The following is an 8870-nucleotide window of genomic DNA, read 5'->3' as shown; positions in this document are numbered from 1 at the left end:
GTGGGTCATCAGAGTTTGATTAGATAGTAGAAGACAACACCTGCTGGAACATCATCCAAGGCACTTTTTCACGGAATGTGTGTCTTCCTATGACAGATGGAAACTCGGGCTTCACTATTTCTTTCCCAATCCGTGGACTCTTCCATCTCACTATGTGACAATAACATGAGCATATATCAATACCTCTTTGACCACAGAGGGACTTCCTCTGTGCCTTGTATCTACTTCATTGTAATGCATAGAAACTTTTCTTTCTATATTACTTTCCAAAAATTATAAAGTTCTAATCTAATGGAGCATTTAATACACATTTCTTAATATACATTTCTTGATAAGGTAAGTAGGCAAAAATATAGCAATGTAGATTTAACATAATGAACTAAATTAATCTGAGTAAGATTAATAGATCACAATTCAGCTATAGGATTGAAATTATACAGCACATCTACTGTGACCCCCCAAAAAGTAAATTAGAACTCAAGAAGTTTACCTAATTATTCCCTCAAATATTTGGAAATTGGAAAACATATTCCTACTTACCAATTGATTAAACAGTAAATCACAAGAACAAATAGAAAATATTTCTAACTGAATGAGTTAAAGCAAAATGTCTCAAAAATATTATGGAATTCAATCAAATCTCTGCATAGAGGTAAACGTATTGCTTTAAATGCATATTTCATGAAGAAGGAAGGTATAAAATCTGCCAGCTAAGTCTTTAACAAGCTATGACTAAAAAAATGTGAAACAATATTAAAGAGCAAAAATAAATGACATGGAATACAAACTAAAAACAATGACATAATGATTCTTTAGAAGATTAATGGAATTGATAGACAAATAGCAAGACTGATAAAGAAAAAATCCAATAGTTTCAATATCAGAAATAAAAGAGCATCATTATTCTATACTTCACAAAAATTTTTTAAAAATGAACAAATATTATGGTTAAGGTATGGCAATAATTGGGAACTTAGAAGAAATGAGAAATCCTTGATAAACACACCTTCAACTATCAAAAGAAGAAATAGATACTATGAATACCCAAATACATGTTCTTTTAAAGAAAAATTCATGCTTTAAAGTTTCTCACAAGAAAATCTCCAGGCTTGAATATCTAAATAGTAAATCCTCTCAAATATCTATGCAAACTCATTCACTAACTAGAAGAGAAGCAAACACATCCTAGATCATTTAATTATTATGAAAACCTTCTAAAACACTACTAAGGAATATAATCTTCTGTAGATTTACATGCAAACTTTCTCAAGAACTTTCTGCAAATTGAATCAACTAAGGCACAAAAAGAATTAATAAAACATATATTAGAGAAGAGACACTTTGCAGGGAAGATTTATTTAAGCTTCCAATTTGGAGGCTCGCTGTCCTAGATTGAGTTACCTGATTGGTATGGTGTCTGATAGAGGCTAGCAATAGTAGGGCCTGTGCAAAGGAATGATCACATGACACAAACCAGGAAGCAGAGAGACATAGGGAGCACTGTCCACCACCCCCTTCTTTGTGCTTCTCCTTATCATGTTATTATGATGAGATCACACAGCTGCTCTCTAGCAGCCTAATCCAAGCTATCACTTCCTAAAGGCCTCACCTTCAAACTTAAATCCATCAACCATTACCATTAATTCATTAACCATGAGCATAAGACTTTGGGGTTTCCATATCTGCAGGAGTTTTGGAAGCCAAATTCTCTTTAATTCATAACACAACATGACCACAGGGTTTAATTCCAGGAATGAGAGGATTTTTTTAAACATCAAAAAAATCAATTATAAATCATACTAGAAAACTAAAGAAAAAATATGTACCATATATATAAATGAAGGAAAAATAGTTGTCATTTGACAATTATATTTTAGATAAAATCAGAATTTAAAGAAAAATTTCTCATCAGTAACAGTGAATGTTGTAGGTTCTTCCCCTAAGAAAATAAAAGATTATCACTTACTCCCTGAAGACCTTCTAGTACAAAAAAAGCAAAAAAGTTATAAAAATTTAAAAATAAAAAATAAAACTATTTGTTAGCAAATAATGAAATTATTCTCTTTATGAGGAATGAATAGTAGAAACAAAACCAACAGAACTTTAAGGGAATATAACTGGTATCAGAATGCAAGGTAAGTAAGATGGATCCTAAGTTAAACGTAAAAGTCATAACTAAACATCTTCTAGAAAAAACGCCTATAGAATATGTTCATAAACTTCTCTATGATAAGACAGCAAGTACACTTATGTATAAGGAAATGTGATAATTAAAAGCTGGACTCACCAAAATTAAAAATACCCTGCCCATAAAGATAATACATTAAAAATGGAAGATAGACCCAATAATTGAGAAAATAATTCCCAACCCATATCTCTAACAAAAGAACATTGCTAGAAAACATGTAAAGAATTCTTACTAATAAGTATCTAAAAGCAATTAGTGTGATCTAAATTTGAACAAAAACTTGAACACATACATCAAAAAAGTTGTGTGACTGTTTTGTAAAGAATGAAAAGATCTTCAAAAAATATACTCATCAGGAAAATGTCAATTAATACCATTATGAGATACAATGTCATACCAACTTGGAGGCCTAAAATAAAAAGAGAACATATATTAGTATTGCAAAGTATCAATTAGAACTCTAAAACACCACTCATACAGCATAAAGTATTGCAAGCACTTTAAATACCACTTGTTATTTATAAAGTAAACATATATTTACCTATGATCTAGCCATCCCACTTTATGAATTTATCCAAAAGTAGTGAATATATTTGCCTGTAAATATATATATATACAATTACCATAAATTTTATCTTCATTTATCCTATCAAGTAAAACACAAAACTGAAAATAATGCAACTTGTGCATTAAAAGTTGGATGGACAAACAGTGTGATAAATTCATTTTATGGAAAAACAATAAAAGGAAAGATTTACCAATTTACTAAACAAATGAATCAACAACAGATATATAAAACTGAATTAAAGAAGTCAAAGATGAAAATTACATACTATATGTTTTCATTTACTTGATGAAATTCTAGTTCTGGCAGGTCTAATATGGAGAAAAATATAAGATCAGTGATTATTTGTGTATGTTTGGGAGGAGAGATTTGACTGGAAAGGAAAATGAAATTTCTGCGATGTTTGAAATATTCCAAATCTTGGTTAGGATGTTTATGATAAGAAGAAGTGAAATTTTTAAATTTATTGAACTCCATGCAATCCGTATCATTTTATGTAAATCTGATTGAAAAAGACTCTGGGGGCAGACAGAATTGGCAGAAATGAATGGAACATTTGCCATTTGACTTAACAATTTCAGTGCTAAGAAGCTTCCTGAGTGAATTAGTAACCCACACTGACACAAATCTGTACACAACAGATTATTCCAGTTTCACTTACAATCACTAAACCTGGAGACAATTCAAATATCCTTCAGCAGATGAATGGATAAACAAACTGGATACCATCCATATAACTGAATGCTACTCAACAACAAGAAGGAATAAACTATTGATTCATGCTACAGTGTGAATAAATCTTAAATGCATTTTGTTAAGTGAAAGAAACCATCTCCCAAAGGCTACCTATTGTATTATTTAATTTATAGGAAATTCTGGAATAAGCAAAACAATAGAGAGAGAAAATAGATCAGTGATTTTCAAGGTGTGGAAGTAGAGGAGCAGTCTCTGTGCAAAGGGGCCGCAGGTGAAAAAACTGTTGGGGTGTGATAGAACTGTCTTTGTGGAAATACTATGTGGTGATTACATGCTCATGCTTTTGACAAAACCATAGCACTATATCCAGTGAATTTTCCTTTATGCACATTTTTAAAATTTTTGGTTGACACATAAAATGATTTGAAATATTTGGGGGTACTGTGATATATATATATATATATATGTATATAAGTAGGTAGGTATGTGTTTGCATTTGTGTACATATGTACATATATACAATGTGTAAGATCACATCACAGTAATTGGCAACTCAGTCATCTCAAACATTTATTAGTTCTTTGTGTTGGCAACATTCAAAATGCTGTCTACTACAATTAATTGTCACCAACCAGAGTTACCCTATTGTGCTATAGGATATTAGAAACTATTCCTCCTATCTGGCTGTGCCATTGGACCTGTTAACCATCCTCTCTCCAGTCTCCCTCCTTTCTCTAACCTTCCAAGGCTCTGGTAACCATTATTCTACCTTCCATTCCCTTTTTGTGCCTTATGTATTTCACTTAAACTAACATCCTCCAGATTCAACCATGTTGCCATAAGTGACAAGAAATAGCTCTTTTTTATTGCTAAATAATATTCCATTGCATATTACACACTGCATTTTCTTTATCTATCCCTACAATGATAAGCAATAGGTTGATTCTACGTCTTGGTTATTGTGACTAGTGTATGCTTATGCTTTAAAGAAAACAAAATGAAGTGCAGACTGAATAAAAATGAATCAAATTATGTACAAATAAATGATAAAACTACATTAAAGGAGTAGAATAAAGGAGATAACAACTACATTGTATAATTTGGGACATGCTCAGGCTGACTTGCCCCAAGTGGTGGAGTTGGAAGCATACCAGGGGATTCCAATTCAATCCCATCGAGGTGGCATGTACCAATGCCATCTCACTGTTCCAGGTGATCAGTTTCAGTTCACAGTTGGTCATGGTGAAGGGACTGGGAGTCAAAGGGAGCACATAGACAAGTCTAGTACCTGCTAACGCTAACTGATGGAGTAAATAAAGGGGAGAGTGATCCAACATGGGAAGTGAGAATCTCAGCAGACTCATAGAATGGCAGATGTCCTAAATAGCACTCTGGCCTCAGAATCAGCCCTAAAGGCATTCGGAGCTGGCTGAAAAGCTCATGAGAGTATTTCAGGCATGGAAAGCCAAGACACTCTGGCAAAAGATCTCTGCGAGTGAGATCCCAGTGGAAAGAACAGGCCATCAAAGAAGGAGGTACCTTTCTCTGAAGGGAGGAGAGAACCTCCACTTTGACTATGACCTTGTCTAAACAAGATAAGAATCGGAGAACTCAGAGGGCTTCCATAGCCTTGGAAACTCATGACTGGAGCATAGGGAGATTACTGATGCCATAGACAGGAGTGTCAATTGGTAAAGTCAACAACAGGAGTCACTGTGCACTTACTCCTCATGTAGGATCTCTATCCTTAATGTGCTGTACATTGAGATTTAATGCTATAACGAGTACTCAAACAATATATTTCACTTTGTGTTTCTATGGGGGTGCAAACTGTTGAAATCCTTACTTAATGCATACTAAACTGATCCTCTATTAAAAAAAAAAAAGAAATTATCAATTCCCAACTTGACTCTCACTGGGATTAAACATGACAATAGGTCTGCTCTGATTTCATCATCATTTTAAAAAATCATCTATTATTTTTCACTTTATGTTTCTGTGTGGGAGCAAACTGTTGAAATCCATACTTGATGTATACTAAGCTGATCTTCTGTATATTAAGATAATCGAAAATGAATCTTGATGTGAATGGAAGGGGAGAGGGAGTGGGAAAGGGGAGGGTTGTGGGTGGGAGGGACGGTATGGGGGGAAAGCCATTGTAATCCATAAGTCGTACTTTGGAAATTTATATGCATTAAATAAAAGTTTAAAAAAAAAATGAATCTTAATGAAGAATGGATGGGAGAAGTAGGAGATAGGATGGTTTGTGGGTGGGAGGGTGGTTATAGGGGAAAAACTGCTATAATCCAAAAGTTGTACTTTTAAAATTTATATTTATTAAATAAAAGTTTTAAAAAATAAAAAAAAAAAACTACATTGGAAAAAAGCATTTTAGCAGACACTGCAAAGATAAAGACAAAGAGAACTGTAACAGTCACTGCATTCTAGTTAGCAAATTTCTTTCACACTGCAATAGAAGTTGGAAATTCTGAAACCACAGATATGCTTGGGTTGATCAAATAAGTAAACATAATATAGATATTAGGAAGTTTTTATACAGTTGGAGACTCAACTTCCAAAGAAGTGAAATAAGGATGACAGAACAAACCCTGTAATGATGAACCTGTGAAGCAATCAGATGTATCATTGTGAACTCATGCGTTGTTTTGTTCTGGAGTGTATGTGTGCCTCATTGTGTACATACCTGACTTAATATACAACACGTATTTCAATGCTAATTCGATCTAAAAGTTATGATATACAAATAATAATAAGTGTACCTAACACCAGAAAAAAATATTCTAAACTACTGCTGTGAAATAAAAGGGACAAGGGCCCCTTGGAGAAGCAGCAGACAGTTCATCTAAGCCTAGGGAATGTAAACTACAAAGTGATCCTGTAGCAACATAAGGTGGCCAAAGGTAAAGAGATATCAGCAACAATAAAAACAAAACCATGATTATATCAAAAGTACACAGGAGATAAGCTAGAGAGCTTCAACAGGCCACAGCTTAAACTATTTTAAAATGAGTATAAAAATAATAATATTGACTTTAAATGAAAGGATAAAGTAAGTATTCATGAGTCTATACAGATATAAACAAGTGATTGAGTAAGTGTATGAATGAGAACAACTCTTATTTGCAGAGTAAATCCAACTTTAAAATGTAAAATGAATAAAGAAAATTGAAAATAACCATTAAAACAACACAACTATAACTACACAGTCCACTAATGAATATTAAAATTAGTATGTTATAGTCTTAGACAAAAATAGAATATACGCATAGTCTCAATGTAGCTTCCTATTCTATCTGTTGCAAATACAAAGTTGGGGAGGAGATTTACAGTCTAGGTTCTAGCACCTTAGTCAAATGATAAAGGTTAACATTACTAATAGAAAGACATTGAGACAACATGTTCCTCTTTTGATTTAATGTGATGAAAAAGTCACCTCCATGGTGTTCATCCACAGTTCGGAGTCCTGGTTGATTAATGTGAAAACATTAAAAAAAATGTGTATATGTGACAAAATTCCTGAAAAACATACTTCAGTTCCCAAGTCATGAAAACTAAAAAAGAATGACAAACAATCTGATATATTAAATGCATGAAGTTGTATTAATTACATAAACTAATTTAAAAAGCAATTAAAGATTGAAGAGATCTAATGAAGCATGGAAAGTGAATATAATTTTGGACCATTGGCTAAAATCTGAGATAGAATGAACATATATAAGTAATTCAAAAAACTGGTGCAATTTGAATAAAGTATGCATTTCAGTTTACAATACTGTACCAATGTTCATCATTTAGTCTTTTTTTTTTTTTTAGGATTTATTCATTCATTCAAGAGGTAGAGCTATAGAAAGAGAGAAGGCGAGACAGAGAGGTCTTCCATCCATTGGCTCACTCCCCAAATGGACGTAATGGCCAGAGATAGGCAGATCCAAAGCCAGGAGCTGCCGGCGCCGCGGCTCAGTAGGATAATCCTCTGCCTTGCGGTGCCAGCACACTGGGTTCTAGTCCCGGCCGGGGCACTGGATTCTGTCCCGGTTGCCCCTTTTCCAGGCCAGCTCTCTGCTGTGGCCCAGGAGGGCAGTGGAGGATGGCCCAAGTGCTTGGGCCCTGTACCCCATGGGAGACCAGGAGAAGCACCTGGCTCCTGCCTTTGGATCAGCACGGTGCGCTGGCCGCAGCGCACCAGCCACGACAGCCATTGGAGGGTGAACCAACGGCAAAGGAAGACCTTTCTCTCTGTCTGTCTCTCTCTCACTGTCCACTCTGCCTGTTAAAAAAAAAAAAAAAAAAAAAAAAAAAGATTAAAAAAAAAAAAAAAAAAACACAACGAAAAAGCACACAAAGCCAGGAGCCAGGAGCTTCCTCTGGGTCCCCCACACCAGTGCAGGGATTACCCAAGCACCTGGGCAATCTTCCTCCTCCCTCCAAGGCATATTAGCAGGGAACTAGATTGGAAGAGGAGCAGCCAGGATGCAAACAGGGCCCCATAAGGGATGCCACACCAGAGGCAGAGGCTTAACCTACCATGCCACAGCACCAGCCCCCATTGTTTGGTCATGACATGTGTTCCATGGTTACACAAAATATTAATATTAGGTGAAGCTGAAGGAAACATATGCAGAACTTCTCTGTACTATCTTTGACACTACTCTGTAAATCTAAAATTATTTCAAAATTAAAAGTTGAAAATAATTAAAAGCTGTGGATCTTTATGTTCCAGAATTACACAAAAGCCATGGGAGATCATCCATTCTTCTAAAGTTTCAGTGAGTTACCATGTTAAGAAACATAGGAATCCTACAGTATAATTTTAGAATTGACTTTTTTTGTGAAAATTTCAGCTTTCTAAAAAATAGATTAATAGATTGATACACTACTGTCTTATTACATGCTCATTTTCCTCCTCACTGTTATACCTTTTAAAAATATTACACATTTATTGAGATATAACTGACTTATAGTAAATTTCATACAGTTGACATGTGTCATTTGGTAAGCTTGATTCAATTATGCACACATGGGATCATCAATACTAACCAGTGAGTGAGTACAAACATCATTCTTAACATTGCTTCATGTCTCCTGTAACCATGTCTTCTCACACATTCCAATCTTCCTTTGTGCCCAGGCAACTGTTCTTTCTGTCACTATATGTTTGATTGAAATGAAATCTTCCATTATGCACTCTGCTGTCTTTGACTTCTTCTTCCCAGTATGATTTCTTTGAGATTCATCTGTGTTATGGTATCAATAGTGAATTCGTTTCTTTGCTGAGTAATCATCACATAGGTAGACTACAATTAATTTACCTTTTCATCTATGGATTGGCACATTAGCTGTTGCAGTTTGAGTTATTACAAATAAAACTGCTATGAGCACTGTACACCGGTGATTGTGTAA

This window comes from Oryctolagus cuniculus, chromosome 8 (genome assembly GCF_051225735.1).
Source record: "Oryctolagus cuniculus isolate XC-2025 breed Fujian yellow rabbit chromosome 8, ASM5122573v1, whole genome shotgun sequence".
Classification (NCBI taxonomy): Eukaryota; Metazoa; Chordata; class Mammalia; order Lagomorpha; family Leporidae; genus Oryctolagus; species Oryctolagus cuniculus.
This window is presented reverse-complemented; position numbering follows the sequence as displayed.